Source organism: Bos javanicus, chromosome 23 (assembly GCF_032452875.1).
Source record: "Bos javanicus breed banteng chromosome 23, ARS-OSU_banteng_1.0, whole genome shotgun sequence".
In the NCBI taxonomy this organism is placed as follows: domain Eukaryota; kingdom Metazoa; phylum Chordata; class Mammalia; order Artiodactyla; family Bovidae; genus Bos; species Bos javanicus.
In genome coordinates this window covers 13692514-13710715 of record NC_083890.1, presented here as the reverse complement: position 1 = coordinate 13710715, position 18202 = coordinate 13692514, and the positions used below count along the sequence as shown (strand labels likewise).

General features: G+C 41.1%; 1 pseudogene; it reads left to right on the top strand.

The window, feature by feature from the left end:
* LOC133237054 (transcription initiation factor TFIID subunit 9-like) overlaps positions 1-17554 on the top strand; it is a 45423-nt pseudogene extending 27869 nt beyond the window's left edge.
* Positions 17555-18202: the final 648 nt, after the last annotated feature.

Here is an 18202-nt window from a genome sequence, read left to right as displayed (position 1 = left end):
CCCCTGACTTTCTGAGATTATGTATTTTGCTGTTGGGGAGCTTTTTTCCTCCTCAGTTCTACAATAAACTCTTTGTTGTTTAACATTCTATTAACCACAACCCTCTAGTAACCGGCACATCTGTAAGTCTCCAGTATAATAATTGTTGTTCATAACCATGACCCTGGGGCTCTGCGTGGTCTCAGATGCTTCCAAGTCATCAAAGGGAATGCACTAAAATGATTTTGCATTCCCAGAGCACACATCAACCAACCACAGAGGGAAGGAGTCCAGATAAGTGCTAGGTAGAAGAAGAAATAACGTGAGGATTTCAAATTTGCCACAGGTAATTCACTGTATGGATAATGAAATCTACACTACATCTGTTACAGCTTGCCCCCACTCAAAGGCTTTCTTCATGGTCAGTGTAGACTCAACCAAAATACTTGTGCACAATTTTCAAAAGTACACGGCCGTGAAAGCAGATGTCAGTGTACCCAATTAAATCACTGCTTGTTTGTGCCGAATTTGTATTATCCATTGACAAATTGGAGGTCATTAAAAAGCTTTTAAAATTGGAAACTTTCTGAGCTTAGGAGTGGGTGAGACATAGCCATCTGCTGACCACACAGCGGCAAACACCTAAGTCATTTCCAGAGCTTGGAATGGACAGTACTAAGCTTCACATGGAATGCTTTCTTCCCTCCAAGAAAATCTCTGCATTAGTCCCAGCTACACAAAAGAGTAAAAGCATAAAAAGAGACAAAGGAGGACTAGAAGAACAAGGTTGACATTGGGAGGAGCAATTTCATGGCCAGACTGATCAGGACTCCCAAATTCAAGCTCACTTCTTAAATGTATCACTGCAAGAGAAAGGCTGCAGAGTATGTTTCTGCCACACAAGGTGAAGTTTATTCTGGAGGAAAAGCTTAGACCCCACACGTTAGACCCCATGTAAGGTTCTACATGTCGGGTTCCCCTGCCATCAGAGACTGGACTTGACCATGTAAACCTGGTGGATTGGCAGGTTAGGAGAAAACCAGTTGGATTGGGAGAGAATAAATAGGTTTCTGTACATGTTAGCAGAAACATCTCTTCACAGCAAAATGAACATATTTTATTCTGAATAAGAACAATAAAAGTAGGGTGCAGTTATTTCCACAGATGGAGATAAGCCAATCCTTCTTTTCACAAGGTTATGGTACAACCTTATTTCTATAAAAATATTATAACATTTTTTGATTCTCCAGCTATCATTTCAGAATAGTTGAGAGAAGTGAGGAAATGCATGCTTTCAAAGGTGACCTTTTTTGGGGTACATGATCTAAAGACTGTGTTTTCTATAGGCACCATGCTTGCTACAGTTTAGCAGTGACTTGCTGGACTTACTAGATGACAGCAGCCTATTATGGGATCTTGCAGCCCCTGCATCTTCCAAATTCCATATTTCCACCCAAGTACTCAATATCACCCCAATTGTCTACCTTGTGTTCCTCAGTCAGGGTGCCAATGGCATTTGGGCTGCAATAATTCCCTGCGAGTGTGTGGGGTGTTTGAATACTTAGCCTCCCTGGCTCTTATTCACTCAACACCAGGAGCACTCCCACCAGCAGAGGTCTTTAGGATGACCACATCTGCAAGTACTCCCTAGGAGAGCACCGCCTTCTCCTCAATAAGAACACTGGCTATTTCATATGAAGCCTCCAGAGCTGAGATGAGGAAGTCAGATGCAGCCAGGACAAGGCTGGGCAACTGACTGTGCTTTTCTGGCCCCATCTTTTCTGAGTCATTCATCTCCCCGCTCTTTACCTAAAGAGCTTAGAGACATCAGGAACACAAAGATGATGCAAAAGGAACTTGTTTTTGTACAGATATTTGACTTTGTTTTTAAAAAAACAATAAGGTCAATATACATCATTGGATCTTTTAAAACATTTTTATTATTTATTTATTTTGGACGGTGTTAGGTCTTTGTTGCTGCATATCGGCATTCTCTAGTTGCGGCAAGCAAAGCATACGCTCTAGTTGTGATGCTCAGGCTTCTTATTGCAGTGGCTTCTCTTGTTGCAGAGCAGGGGCTCCTGAGCACAGGCTCGATAGCTGTGGGGCACAGGCTTAGTTGCCCTGTGGTATGTGGAATCTTCCTGGACCAGTGATCGAACCCATGTCCTCTGCATTGGCAGGCAGATTCCTAACTGTTGGACTACCAGGGATGTCTGATGTTTGACTTTTAAAAAAAATCCAGGTATTGTGGGAAGCCTGATTCATGTTGGTATAATGTTCCCAGATTCCTTTGCTCCTTGCCCCTAGGATTCCTTAGGATCAACTTCCTGTTGCACTATGTCTGAACTCCTACCTGAAGTTTGGTGCCCAACTGCCTAAACTTTAATAACCATTCATACATCAGCTTTGCCTCCAGATGCAGCTCTCCCTGGCTTAGCCTGATTTCACGCTCTTCTCCAAAGCCATCAGCTGCCAGCCCCACCTTCTCAGACTATGGTAGACTCTCCAGAGAGGGCTGCCATCAGTTCTTTTCCTCCTTTAAGATGAACCAAGGCGCACACTGCACCATCAAGATGAGGGGTCCCTGTCTCTTCCCTTTCAATCTGGACTGGCCTTATGTCTTGCTTTGATTAACAGAATGCTACAAAAGTGGCAAGTGGTAACTTTTAAGACCTGGCGAAACCAGGTGCCATGTCAGCAGCCAGACTACCCTGAGACCACCATGCTGTAAGGAAGCCCAAGCTAACCATGTGCAGAGGCAGCCTAATGGGGGACCAGGTCAACAGACCTGTGAGCGTAGACTTCCTGGACCTCACAGCCCAGTTACCAGCTGAATGCTTCCAAGTTCCCCAGCTGACACCACTTGGAGAAGAAAACTGATCAAATTTTTGCTGAATTATGAAAAAAAATAGCTTGTTATTTCAAGCCCCAAGTTTTGAGATAATTTGTTATGCAGGACTAAATGAATAAAACACAGGCCAAGGACTAAGGTTAAAAAATATCTCTCTGCCAGGTTGCACTGGGATGTGCTTTAAATCTCTGAATTTGGGCAAGACTCTCATAAAGATTTTTTTTTTTAAAGAATATTTTTTTGTTTATTTATTTTTGGCTGTGCTGGGCCTTTGCTGCTACGAGGGGGCTTTCTCTGGTTGCCAAAAGTGGGGCTACTCTCTCGCTGTAGTGCATGGGCTACTCACTTGCCATGGCTTCTCTTGTTGCAGAGCATGGGCTGTAGAGTGTGTGGGCTCAGTAGTTGTGGCACATGGACTTGGCTGCCTTGTGTCACGTGGGATCTTCTGGGACCAGGGATTGAACTGGTGTCCCATGCATTGGCAAGCAGATTCTTAACCACTGGACCACCAGGAAAGTCCCTGTCCTAAACATCTACAACAGTCTCCCAACTCACACCAGGAAAGGAGGACTTGCCTACTGCCACTCGAGCTGTGGTACTATAACCCTCATCTATGGGTCTTTCTAAAACCCTTTTGGTAGGATTCTACTTACTGTTTGTCCTTTGTCAAGGAAAGGAGGTTCTTCCTGTCACCCTTGGCATAACCTCTCCTTTTTGTACAAAGGACATAAGGACCCGCTGTGGCTCAGCTTCCTGGGAGTTGGCATTCCACCTCACATGACTCCATCCCAGCTTTATCTAAGTAGATACAATTCTTCTCCAAGGGATGTCTTGGCAACTGCATCCTGAATTTCATTCTATTCCTCAGAAATCATTTTTTTCCCTGAAGTATAGACTTATGTTTAAATAAATCAATCATATAATGTGTATAATTTATTTCACCTTTGAACATGAGTTGCTTATCTAGCAAATTTTTTAGAGTATCCCAGTGTTTTCATTCTCAGCGCCGAAAAGTTTTTGTTACGTCTCTATTTCTATGTTTTATTAGCTTGCAGGAGTTCACCATCACACTTGAAAAATAGCAAAAAGGTTATGAACTGCCTGTTACTATCTTTGCATAATCCTACCCTTCACTTCAGAGAGATTTCAAGTACTTTCTAATCCATTGTGTGGGACTTTTTCCTTAAGCTTGGAAATCTGTAAGAAGCAAATTTTGATTTGCAGTCTCTGTTACATACTCTTACCCCATAGCAAATCCCTTGCAAACCAGGGTGGAAAGAACAATTCCAAATTAGGCACCACTTTGGCAACTGCTTTAGCAAATGTCCTAATTTTTAAAAAAATAAAATTTATATCAACACATTTATATATATATTCCTCTGAAATTTGGACACATCAAAGTCCAAAACATTAGCCCATTTAAAGAGACCATTTTCTTAATGACTGCTGCTTTGGTGATATTACTTACTGTCCTGTTTCAAAGTTCATTTTGTAAACTTTGAAGACATTTTGAAGACATGTTTGCAAAGACCATGTGCGCTCACCATTGAGGCAGGGGGCGAGAATTAAAAACCATGTTGATAAAACCAAAGCCAAAGTTTGGGGAAAGAATTGGGTTTGTTGAGCTATGTATTTCTTTCAGCATTTTTAAATGACCCTGGAACGGCCACTCCTGGACTGCAGGAGTAAATGACAAGACAATATACAGGTGAGAAGTGACATTCCCACGCACTGCTGAGACATTCAGAGAGAAGATGGCTTATTTGAGTTATAAGTCTGGCAGTCGGGGGAGGCTTTTGGGTCTTGAAATTCTTCCCTCCAAGGGAGACAGCTGGGCTCATCCAGGGTCTGTGGATAGGTTATCTCAGTGAACTAAAAACAGTCCTAATGAAACAAGGTGGGATGCCCATTTCTTCAGCCCCCAGCATGGGAGTTTACATCCATCATCTCACTAGTTAAGCCTCACAGTAGCCCAGAGAGGTAGAAAACATTTGGAAATTAAGGAAACAAAAGCTCAGAGAGCTTAAATAATTTGCTCAAGGTCATTCACTTCTCTAATAAGATTCCCTGGGATGTGAACTCTGAACTGATGACTAAGAGACTTTTCTCAGAGCCTCTCCTAAATCTAGATCAAAGACTATTAGCTTGTCTCTGTACCAACCACCAAGCCCACTCCTAATCCTGACAGAGAGCTGACTAATGAATGCCCTAGATGATGGAGATTAGATGGGAGAATGTGGCCAGGTAGGGAAAAACTCAACTAGCTATGAGCAGGTGGTAGGTCGGGCTCATTTCTGTATTCTAACCATACCCTTCAAAAATATACTGTCTCCCTACTGGATCCTAGCATAACACCTGGCAGCTGCTCATGATTTTGTTGCATTCAATCTGTCACTAATAAGACTTATAATGGTGATGATGATAACAATAGCAACAATAAAGAGAGTTAAAATTTAATAAGCAATTTACTATAAGATAGACAATGTCCTGGCCTTCCCAGGTGGCTCAATGGTAAAGAATCTGCCTGCAATGCAGGAGACTCGGGTTCGATTTCTGGGTTGGGAAGACCCCCCCTGGAGAAGGAAATGGCAACCAACTTCAATACTCTTGCCTGGGAAATTCCATGGACAGAGGAGTCTGGCAGGTTACAGCCCATGGGGTCACAAAAAGAGTGAGGCACAACTTAGCAACTAATCCACAAGCAACAGACACTGTCCTACTCATACCCAAACCATTAACTCTTTGTGTGCTCACAGAAACCAATGCGGGAAGTACTATTCATTATAGCATCTCACAGATGAGAAAACAAAGGAGCTGGTCCAAGATTACACAGCCAGAAAAAGTCAGAGAACCAGACTAATCAGGCTAGGTTTAGTACTTGTAATCTGAACCACTCTACCAGTATTTTTCAAACATTGTAATGGGGCATTTGTCCAAAATACTCTTCCCAGTGCTCTTCTCTGGAAAATCTAGTCTAGGAGGTTTGGGTTGGGATCCAGAGCCCTGCAAATTTTTAAGAGCCCCATGAGATTCCTGCGATGATAAACACAGCATGCCTGCATGCTGTCTCTCACTACTGACCAAACCCCTCTAACAGCACATTTGAGCACTGTCAGAAGCATCGGGTTTTGCAAGGAAGAGTGAATTTATTTATGGGTACAAGGAGAATAACTCCCTATAGAAAAGGGTTTTTTTTTTTTTCTTCCTCCAACATCCACAGCTCAAAAGAAGGTGTTGAGGGTATACGTTCTTTAGAAGGGTTGAATTTTCTTTGGAGTTCCTGCTCTTCTTACTTTTAGTGGAAGAGAGTCTGGAGACCCCTCCTCCTGTGGGCCTCAGTTCTTGATAAGAATGCAAAAAAGAACCTGAAGTTTTACCTGTTGCAAGAGAGTTTATTTGAAGGTAAAGAGAGAACAGAGAGAACACCTCAAGAGAGAGGTGGGCCAGGCCAAGGAAGCCAATGGCCTTGGGAGAGCTGGGGTATAGGGTTTTTAAGGCAAGGTTCTTTTGTATAATCCAGGAGGCTGTTGATTGACAGTCTTAATTGATAGCTGCAGTTTGTATAAGAAGAGGCTCTACTGTACATGTCCTTCCCATAATTCAGTTTGTTATAATTAGATGTATGTATTTGTAGGATATTTATGAACACTTAATGAGCCCTATGGCCACCAAAGGTTATCTAAGGACATGATAGCATGAGGTGTGCACATGTGCCAGAGTGGGGAAAATCCCTCCAGTTGGCCTGTGGGGGGTTTTTCCAGTCTCTTGACCATTTTGGAGTACTGATGGGGTATGTGTTTGAGAAGGGGTTGGCAAATAGCTTGAGATTAGGCAGCTATTCCACAGTCAGTCAATGGGGCCACCTCTTGTTGCTCATGACTAACTTCCTGCCTAACATTACTCTTATAAGGTTTCCTCAGCACATTATCATAGCCTTTCTACTATGGCAGATGGATTTTTCTTCTGCTGCTTCAGAAGTCTGAACAAAAGAGAGCAAACTGGCAGAAGAAGCCCTGGTTCCTTCTATAGTCATCATGAACTGGAAGAAGACACAAGTTCACTGACAACTGATGAGTCAGCAAGATTACAGTGGGGACCTGATCAGGCATGGCCTTGTCTCTTGTGGCAGGTGGGTTCTCTGAGAAGCAGATGCCAAGATAGGACTAGACATGTGAGAGGTTTACTGAGAAAAACACCAAGAAGGATAAAGGGAGAGGAAATAGGAGAAGGCTAGAAGAGCCTTCAGATTGTGATGTAGGTTTGACACCTGTGAAAGGAAAGAAGGAAGGAAGAGGACTTCCTTGCAGTCGAGTGGTTCATACTTCAGCTTCCAAGGCAGGGGGTGCAGGTTTGATCCCTGCTCAGGGAACTAAGATCCCACATGCCTCGTGGCCAAAAAAAGTAAAACATAAAACAGAAGGGATGTGGTAACAAATTCAGTGTGTGTGTGTGTGTGTGTGTGCTTAGTCATGTCTAACTCTTTGTGACCCCATGGACATAGCCCTCCAGACTCCTCTATACATGGAATTTTCCAGGCAAGAATACTGAAGTGGGTTGCCATTTCTTACTCCAAGGGCATATTCTCTACCCAGGGATCAAAACCCCATATCTTGCATATCCTGCATTGGCAGGCAGATTCTTTACCACTGCATCACCTGGGAAGTCCAACGAATTCAATACAGACTCAAAAAAAAGGACAATTCACAATGAAACTTAGAAAGTTTTTTTTTTAAAAAATGAGGAATGAAGAAATTGGGTTGGAAAAGCTCCAAAGACTGCAGCAAAACCCTGAGAAAGCCTTGGCAAAGCTGATTAGGAGCTCCTCAGCAGGGGTCGCCTGTTAGCAGAGTCTTGCATTGAGTTCCGTCACTGTCTTGCAGTTTGGAGCAAGAGTGGCCCTGGAGTGAGTGCTGCGGCGGATCCACAGCTCTGGTGGCTGGACTCTGACAGTCACCATGCTTTCTACAGCAGGTTGTTTGGGAAACGATGTGAGGGGCATCCCTCCGTAGTTGTCACATCACATATATGTAGCTACAGAACTTATGTTTAGTCCTGAAAGCAAAGGTCATTTTAGAAAATGCAATGGGGAGATAAAGAGACTAGTCAGTAGGCTACTACAAAAATTCAGCCATGAAAAAAAAAAAAATTCAGCCATGAATAGAAAACAGCTGAGCTCAAAGAAGTGGCTGTGGGAAGAGAGGCATGAGCCACATTCAAAAGTTAAGAAGCTAAATGTTGGCTCTTCAAAAGACACCATGAAGAAAATGAAAAGGCAAGTTGCAGACTCTGTGAAAATATTGGCAAAACATATATTCAATAAGATTCATATCCAGGAAATACAAAGAAGTTCTATGACTCTATCACAAGAGACAACTCAATAAAGAAAAGCAAATGATATTGATACCTTACCAAAGAAGATAAATGGATGCACATTTCATGAGAAGATTGAAATTGTTAGTTAGACTAACAATGTTAGACTAACAACATTGTTAGTCCTTGGGAAAATATAAAATAAATAATAATGAAATGTGCTGCTACTCCTATTAGAATGGCAGTTATTAAAAGATGGCTTCTCTGGTGGCTCAGCAGTAAAGAACCCACCTGCCGATGCAGGAGACATGGGTTTTATTGATCCCTAATCTGGAAGGAAGTGGCAATCCACTCCAGTCTTCTTGCCTGGAGAATCCCATGGACAGAGGAGCCTGGTGGACTCCATGGGGGTCACAAAGAGTTGGACATGACTTAGTGACTGAACAAAACATCAACTATTAAAAGATAGACAATTCCAAGTATTGATGAGGATAGAAAAACTGGAACCTAAATGCACTGATGGTGGTATGTAAACTTGAGCATCCAGTTTGTAAAACTACAGCAGTTTCTTTAAAAGTTAAGCATATACTCACCACATAATTCCAGTTCTAGATCTCTACCCAACAGAAACAAAAACCTGTATCCACACTAAGACTTGTATGAGCATGTTCTTAGCAATATTAGTCACAATAGTAAAAAACTGGAAAAGCAATCAAATGTCCATAAATAAGCAAACTATGGTATACTCATACAATGGAATACTATTAACTATAAAAGGAACTGCTGAACCGCAATACTTTGGCCACCTGTCGAGAAGACCTGACTCATTGGAAAAGACCCTGATGTTGGGAAAGATTAAAGGCAGAAGGAGAAGGGATCTACAAAGGATGAGATGGTTGGATGACATCACCGATTCAATGGACATGAATATGAGCAAACTCCACAGATTGTGAAGGACAGAGAAGCTTGGTGTGCTACAGTCCATGAGGTTGCAGAGAGTCGGACATAATTGAGCAACTGAATAGCAAGAACAAAAAAGGAACAGGCTATTGCTACATGCAACATCCATGGATCTCAAAAACATCATGGAAAGTGAAATAGGTCCTATACAAAAGACTTCATATTATGTAATTTCATTTATATGGGATTTTTAGAAAAGGCACAACTGTAGAAACAGATAGGCAGTTGTTTGAGGCCAGGGTGGGAGTACAGAGAGAGGTATAGAGAACTTTTCAGCATAATGGGAGTGTTTTAAAACCGAATTGTGATCACAGTTGCCCAACTATATACATTTATTGAGACACATTGAAGAACCTATTTAAAGTGAGTGAATTTTATGAAATGTAAATTAAATCTCAAAAAACTGTGAAAAATAAAATGAGCTAAGAAGGCAACCAAGATGGGATATGGCAACTCACTGTGTCTCTGGAGAGTAAGATTGAAGAAAAAGTCAAGGATGATGCCTAGGTTTCTAGCTAGGGTCCATTAGGGAGGATAATGTTATAAAATAATATTTGAAATAGGAAAAGCAGATTTAGAGTTTAGCTTTGCACATGTTAATTTTAAGCTGGCTTTTAAATGCCTGGTGAAGATTTCCAATGAAGAGTTGGAATGAGTAGTCTAGAGATCCTGAAACGGATAGGAGTTGGAAAGTGTTCGAGAATCACCCACTTTTAAGGAGGTAGCTGAAACTGTAAGAGTGGCTGAAATCCTCTAAGAAGAATGTTCAAGTGAGGGTTCAAGCTCAGTTGAAATACATTTTCAACTAATGTGAGCAACCTAATGAAGGTCAACTTCCCTAGAGAGTATTTCACTATTTGTGTGATGATAGGAAGGAATTGCCCCATACTTTGTATATTTTTCCAGTAGCTCAAGACCTTAGAAATTCCGCTTATAAATGTCAGAGCTAATATGTAGAGGTAATTTAACCCAGCCTGTATTATTCAGTATTTATCTTACGTCACATAACTGGAAGCTGAACCATGGCCAAGTGAACAATATCTGAGGACCTACCCTACACATGATGATGTGTTAAACATTCTTGAGATTGCAAGGGAATTTAAGTTTTAGGAGCTGATTTCAAGAAGTTTGCAGTCTGGTCCTACAGATGCTGTACCTTTTCACCATATGGATTCTGGGGTGGGCAGAGAATGGTGGCAACTAATAGCTGGCACAGCCAAACAAATAAAAATAAATATTAAAAAAAAAGAATGTAGCCCATAGCCTGAAATATATAGGATAGTCCATTCTTTGAAGGGTGTAACACTTTTCCATTCATACAGAGATTAAAAGTTGCTGAAAAGAGAATAACATTTGTCTTGTTAGAGGTTTACAGGAACACTGGAAGTTGATGGCAGCCAAGAACAAAAGATTTCGACCAGAGAAGTCTTTAACAACTAACCACACCCCTCCCTCAGTTCAGTTCAGTTCAGTCACTCAGTCGTGTCTGACTCTTTGCCACCCCATGAATCGCAGCACACCAGGCCTCCCTGTCCATCACCAGCTCCCGGAGTTCACTCAAACTCATCGAGTCAGTGATGCCATCCAGCCATCTCATCCTCTGTCGTCCCCTTCTCTTCCTGCCCCCAATCCCTCCCAGCATCAGAGTCTTTTCCAATGAGTCAACTCTTCGCATGAGGTGGCCAAAGTACTGGAGTTTCAGCTTCAGCATCATTCCTTCCAAAGAAATTCCAGGGCTGATCTCCTTCAGAATGGACTGGTTGGATCTCCTTGCCGTCCAAGGGACTCTCAAGAGTCTTTTCCAACACCACAGTTCAAAAGCATCACATCCCTTCCTCACCTTACCTTTAAAAATGCTTTACAGATACTATAAAACTTGGGGAACTCAGCTTCGTGCTCTTGAGGGAGGCTCAAGATGGAGGGGATACATGTACACTTGTGGCTGATTCATGTTGTTGCACAGCAGAAATCAACACACAATTGTAAAGCAATTATCCTCCAATTAAACATAAATTTTAAAAATGAATTATTTGTCAATAAAAAATGCTGTGTTGAAACACTTCAAGAAGTTTGGGGTTGAGGGGTCACAAGTCACCCTTTCTACTTGCATGTCCTGCAATAAACTTCTCTCTACTCCGAAATCCAATCTTTCCTTTTGTTTGGTCCCTCTGTGCACCGGGCACACCATCTTGCATCCGATAACAGTAACTGTTGGGTTATTTGTCTCTGTAATGATCCTTTACTGGAAATAAACTTGAGGGCATTGCGCAGGCCAAAAAAGCTTCTGTTTTGTTTCAAAAAGTGAGTTCTTGTGGGTTTCTTTTTTAAGTTCACATTGGTCATCTTATTTGAAGTGAATTTTATCCTGATTTTCCAAGAAACACGGTAAGCATTATTTTCAGAAGCCATGAATATGTTGCATAATTCCATGTAATGATGGGTGTGCTCCAGACAATGGAGAAATGAAACAGGTCCCTTGGCCTTTTGTAAACAACCTCCCTACATGGAAATTCAGTTGCAGGAGCTGGAGGTGGGTCTGACAAGTGATTTGAGCAAGAAAGGCAGCTCTATAAACTCTGTGGCCAGAGGGAAGGAAATTATTGGCTGAGATTGGCAAATGGATAACGAGGCCTTTGAAAGCCACTGAGGAGGAGTAAAAGTAGTGGCCATCAAGAAGTAGGAACACAGAGAGGCAACACATTCTGATGGTCCCGGGCAGGGAGTGGCACCCCCCCTGCAGTGCGGTAAGGAGACTGCTGTGTCAACAACTGCAGTCACGCTCCAAATGACATAATATGGCTAAGGGAGAGAGAATTGGAGTGGGCCATCAGTTCCACCATCAGACAAGGGAAGGGACGCACCTAATGTGATCCGTCCATGTTAACTATGAGTGAGCTGGACATACAATGTCATTTTTTAAGTTTGCTCCACAAAGGATAGCAAGCTTCTTCTGTCCTCCAGTAGAGAGTCAGCCTGATGACCTAGAGCAGCGGTCCCCCACCAGGATGACCTAGAGCAGCGGTCCCCCACCTTTTTGGTACCAGGAGCTTGTTTTGCGGAAGACAATTTTCCCTTAGATGGGGAGGCCGAGAGAGGGGGTGATGGTTTCATTCCACCTGCCATTCACCTCTTGCTGTGCACCTTGGTTCCTAATAGTTCATGTCCCAGGGTTGGGGACCCCGGCCTAGAGGAAGGTGGATGCCACATGTCAGCATCCACAGCACAGCAGCCTCAGACTCTATGTGCCACTAAGCTGAATGTGTCTCCACAGACACACTTTCAGAACTGTCCAGCAACTGAGGACCACTACAAGACAACAAAATACACAAGCATTCTCTGAACATCTCTTTTTCCTTTTGCATGCAAAATGAGTTTTCCCGACATCCATGTTTTTTCAGCTCAAGAAAATATTTTTTAAATTATTTAAAAATCAGTTCAAGAGGAAAATTTTTATATAGTCATCCTCTAGTTTTTTTTTTTTTACACGAAATTTGGACTCATTTATGATTTATACAAACTCTATTCAATTATATCCCCAGTATTCCTTTACTGCTTACTTCAACAGACTCCCGCCACCATAAAAGAAAATGTTTGTGACTTAAAAAAAAACACAAGCAGGTGATCTGTGTATAACTGGTCAATTGCCAATGGTGAGGATAAATAATGTACACCCAAGGAGATTCTTAGGTAGTTATTATCATCATTACATCTTGCTTCAGAACTGTCTGCATTGTTGTTGTATTGCTACCACAATGGAAGGGGCCAAAAAACTTGGCATGAGGAGCAGGAGCTCACATGATCCAGAGGGCTTGGGCAGGCATGAGAAATGGTCCAGGAAAGAAGTTCCAGTTCTTCCTGGTCCTCCCTCCCACCATCTTAGCTGCACATCTACTGAAGTTCCCATAAAACATTTGGTCCAACCCACATATCCATCTGCCTTGGATAGGATTGTGTTTTGTGTCCGTGTCTAGCTTTGACGCCTCTGGGTTTTGTAATTATGATCATTTTCCTTAAGAAAAGTCTTGCAGGACTTCCCTGGTGGTCCAGTGGCTAAGACTCTGGGCTCCTACTGAAGGGGGTCTGGGTTTGATCCCTGGTCAGGGAACTAGACCCCTCATGCTGCAAGTAAGAGTTCACATGCCACAACTAAAAAAGATCCCACATGCCACAATTAAGACCCAGATAAACAAATAAATAAGCAAACTTTTTTTTTTTTTAAGAAAAAGAAAAATCTTGATAGTAACTTACAAATGTTTTTGCACAGGCTGAGAACTTGGATTTAATTTTAATACATATTGATTTGTTCCTAAATAGGATTTTATTGAGCCTCTTTGGTTTGAAATTCACCCCACCTCATCTGATGCATACTGGAGTAGGGATGCTTGAGAAGTGGTTATGCCTTCCATGATACAGTGGAAATGCACAGTTAGCTCCTTCTAATCATTCAGGCTTTGCCTCTGACCTTATACCCAGAGTTTTAGGTAACACCAGTGAATGCAGAACATTCTTTGATATTTCAGGCTTTTTGATATTCAAGAGGGCACATTATCTCATAATCTGCTGGTTTGTTATAGGCATCAGTTTCATCTCATAAATTGAATTTTCAATCTGGTCTCATTGACCATGTTTGTTAAAAGATCGTATTTATTTTTCTTAAAATTAATCTTTTGCTGTCATTGTTGATCAGTGACACAAAAGATGCATTTTCTGTCCTACGAAGTGTCTATTTGTGTAATAATGTACATGTAAGAACCAAATTGCCACATCATATAAGCTCTTGCTATTAAATACTCTGTCTGCTTAATGGGAAGCCTTGTCCCACAGATGCACTCTCAGTGTGGTCCTCGGATATAAAGACCAGTCATGATATGTGAAATCAGACTTTTTCTTCCTCCAGAATGTGTCCTACTGTAAAACATCGGAGGTAGTTTATAAATCGATCAGGGCAGACTTATAAAGATTGTTAGTTTTAAAGTCATTTGTATTTATGTAAATTAGTATATCTGTTCACTCACCATTACTCTGGGTGAAAATGCATATTTTTCTGTTAGCTGTTATTTTTAACTTAAAAAAGATTGCCTAAATCACCACTCTTCTTTCTGTTGGCTTCAGTACAACACAGAAATGAACTTTTGTATATTCCTTCTCAGGCATATTTACCAATATATATCCTACCTCACATGTATACTGGCATGTATATATATCCCCTTCATGGGCTTTACTCATAGCTCAGTTGGTAAAGAATGTGCCTGCAATGCAGGAGACCCCAGTTCGATTCTTGAGTTGGGAAAATCCCCTGGAGAAGGGATAGACTACCCACTCCAGTATTCTTGGGCTTTCCTTGTGGCTCAGCTGGTAAAGAATCCACCTGCAATGTGGGGGACCTGGGTTCGATCCCTGGGTTGGGAAGATCCCCTGGAGAAGGGATAGGCTACCTACTCCAGTACTCTGGTCTGAAGAATTCCACAGACTGTGTAGTCCCTGGGGTCCCAAAGAGTTGGACATGACTGAGCGACTTTCACTTTCACATCCCACCTCATATAGTTTTCTTACAATGTGGCTGTCCCTCTTTTGAGTCAGACTGGGGAAGTCATGACTACATCAACCAACAGAGGAAATCATGCTGTGTGCTAAGTCGTGTCCAGCTCTTTGCAAACCCATGGACTGTAGCCCACCAGGTCCTCTGTTCATGGACTTTTCCAGGCAAGAATACTTGAGTGGGTTGCCATTTCCTCCTCCAGGGACTCTTCCCAGCCCTGGGATCAAACCTGCATCTTTTGAGTCTCCTTCATTGACAAACGTAGAAGAGATACTATGTAAGTTCCAGATAGATCATAAAAGTTTCAGCCTTATTCTCATTCTCCCACCCTCTCCCTCTCTCCGTCTGCTTTTCTCTTTCTCTAAAAGTGCTAACTCTGGATGATGCCAACCCTGGGCTATGAGGAAGCTCAATCTAGTCTCTGAGGGAAGCCCCCCTGGAGAGGTCCTCACAAAGAGTCTCTGAGACTCCCAGCCAGGGATCATCATCAACAGCTAGACGAGTGAGTGAAGGAGCCTTCAGATGACTGCCTAATTTCTATCCCCAGTTTCAAGTCTTCCATCTGAGGACTCAGTCACCTGAAATAATGGACTCATGGAAGTGCATTTACTTTAACCTTAATTATGGAAATAACTTTATCTGAAATAAAGATTTTTTTTTTTTTTAACTTAAAGCTGCTTTAGACATTGTGAGGCAGAGACAAATCTTGCTCACTCTACCCTTTCTGAACTTCTGACCCATGAAATCCATGGGTAAAACAAATGGCTACTTTCTGCCATGAAGGGTGACTTGTTACACATCCATAGAACGAGAAACACTGTCTTTTTTCTCTTCACATCTTTTCCTGGTTCTCTAAGATTAGTACAGAATGGAGCTGGGGATGTCAAAGAAGATGTGGTAACGAGGTTTACTGGTAGAGGTACATGTGATACTCTTGCTTTTCCTTTCCTGTTTCCTCTCCTTTTTTTTTTTTTTTCATATACCAATATTTAACAAACTGATTTCTGGAGCCACGCTGCTTGTATTAGAATCCTGGTCTTTCCCTTTATTAATTGTATGACCATAGAAAGTTATTTAACCCTCTTGGGCCTCAACTTTATCATCTGTAAAGTAGGACTAATAATTATACCTCTCAAAGAGGGTTGCTGGGAGATGGTCAAATGAGCTAATACATGTGAAGAGCTTAGAATAGGGCCTGGTACACAGGAAGGGTTCATTAAAATATAAAATATTACCTTTTTACCTTTAAGGAACTTCATTTTACTTTTATGATTTATGTTTAGTACATAAACATATTTAAATATAAATAATGGAAATTTTTAACATACAGAATCCAAATACCCAATAAACTTATTTCATTTCTCCATATTTTCTTGAAGACCCCATCTACTCATAAACATAATTTTCAAAGTCATAATCATTGCAAAGATACAGAAGGTCAGAAGTAATTACTTAGAGTATTCTCTGTGAGATTAATTATTGTGAGCCAGGCAGCTACCCCAAGAGGTAGGAATATTCCTGTCTTATAAATGAGGAAACTACCATTCATTTTATCAACAGAATATTATTCAGATACCAAAATAATAAGACAGGAAACTGAGTAACATTATGTGAACAATATACTGTGAAGTGAAAAAAAGTAGGCTATAGGACTGCACTAGAGACAGACTACCAAGAAAAACTATGTGTAGTATATTCAATTAGCGAAAAAGACAATCTTAAAATTATAGCTTGGAACTGGAAACCATAAAAAAGTGACCTGGATTTTTTGAAAGAAACTGAATAAACAGTTGCAGAGTTGAAAAATATAATAATAAAAATAAGATCTCAGCAGGGAGGTGTAATAGCACTTAAAGAGAGACTTGGAGAATTGGAAGATGAGTCAAAAATATTAAAAATGAGTCGGGTGTAGAGCACGTGTGCAGAGGTGTCCAGAGTCAGTGGGGTGAGGACCATGTTGCTTCCAAACATCCTACTCACTGGTACACCAGGGGTTGGAAAAACTACATTAGGCAAGTAACTTGCATCAAGATCAGGACTGAAATACATTAATGTGTGTGATTTAGCTCGAAAAGTTTGACCACAAAATATCAAGGAGTCTGGCAAGATGGCTTCTCCCAAGAGCATGCCAAAAGATGCACAGATGACGGCACAAATCCTGAAGGGTATGGGGATTACAGAATTCATGAACCAAGAATTATAAATCAGATGTTGGAGGTTGCTTTCTGGTATGTGACCACAATTCTAGACGATGCAAAAATTTATTCAATCATGCTAAGAAAGCTACTGTTGATGCAGATGATGTGCGAATGGCAATCCAGTGTCCTGCTGACCAGTCTGTTACCTCTCCTCCCCCAAGAGATTTTTTTATTAGATATTGCAAGGCAAAGAAATCAAACCCCTTTGCCATGGATCAAGCCATATTCAGGTCCTAGATTGCTACCCGATAGGTTTTGCTTGACTGCTTCAAATTATAGACTTAAGTCTTTACAAAAAAGGCATCTACTTCTATAGGAAGAATGAGAGTTCCACAGTTAAGTGTTGGTTCAGTTACTAGCAGACCAAGTACTCCCACACTTGGCACACCAACCCCACAAGCCATGTCCATTTCAACTAAAGTAGGGACTCCAGTGTCCCTCAAAGGGCAAAGATTCACAGTACAGATGCCCACTTCACAATCCCCAGCTGTAAAGGCATCAATTCCTGCAACATCAGTAGTTCAGAATGTTCTAATTAATCCATCATTAATTGGGTCCAAAAATATTCTTATTACCACTAACATGGTGTCATCACAAAATACTGCTAATGAAGCATCAAATGCATTGAAAAGAAAATGTGAAGATGATGATGACGATGACTATGATAATTGTAACCTAGCCTTGAAGCATGTACACATGTATACTTGGTTCTGAATCTGTTGTACTGAGATTAAACATGCATGCTAGATGTTTCATGTTGTGTTCTTGAAAAATAGTATTTAGTGAGTAAACATGCTTACCATACTTTTCAATTGAGCTGTCATGTTCGATTTTCTTTAATAGGATTAGTAAAGGTTTCTCATCAGCCTTTAAGTGTAAAAAATAGAGTTGCAATTCATGCACTTAAAAAAAATATTAAAAATGAATCCTGGAGAAACCAACAAATCCTTAGAAAATGCCGACATGAAGATAAAAGGTATAGAGAATGTAACAGAATTTTAAGATGCTTCATTGGATCCAAGAAGAAAAAGTAAAAGGCAAAGGAGCAATATTTGAAGAATTATGGGTGAGAATTTGCTAGAACTGATGAACACCACCAAGTCAAGGAGCATACTGAGTCAAAAACTGGATGAATAAAGGAAATTCACACCTGGGTGCATTAGAGGGCACCTTTAGAAAACCAAAGACAAAAAATTGTAAAATCAACCAGAAAGAAAAAAGAAAGCCTTCAAATGAGCTGTAATTAGACTGACAGCTGACTTCTCAACAACACTGATGGAAGCCAGAAACCAGTCTTTGGTGTGCTGAAAGCAGTAAATAAATGATGACTGCTATAATTTTGCACCAGGAAAAATGTCCTTC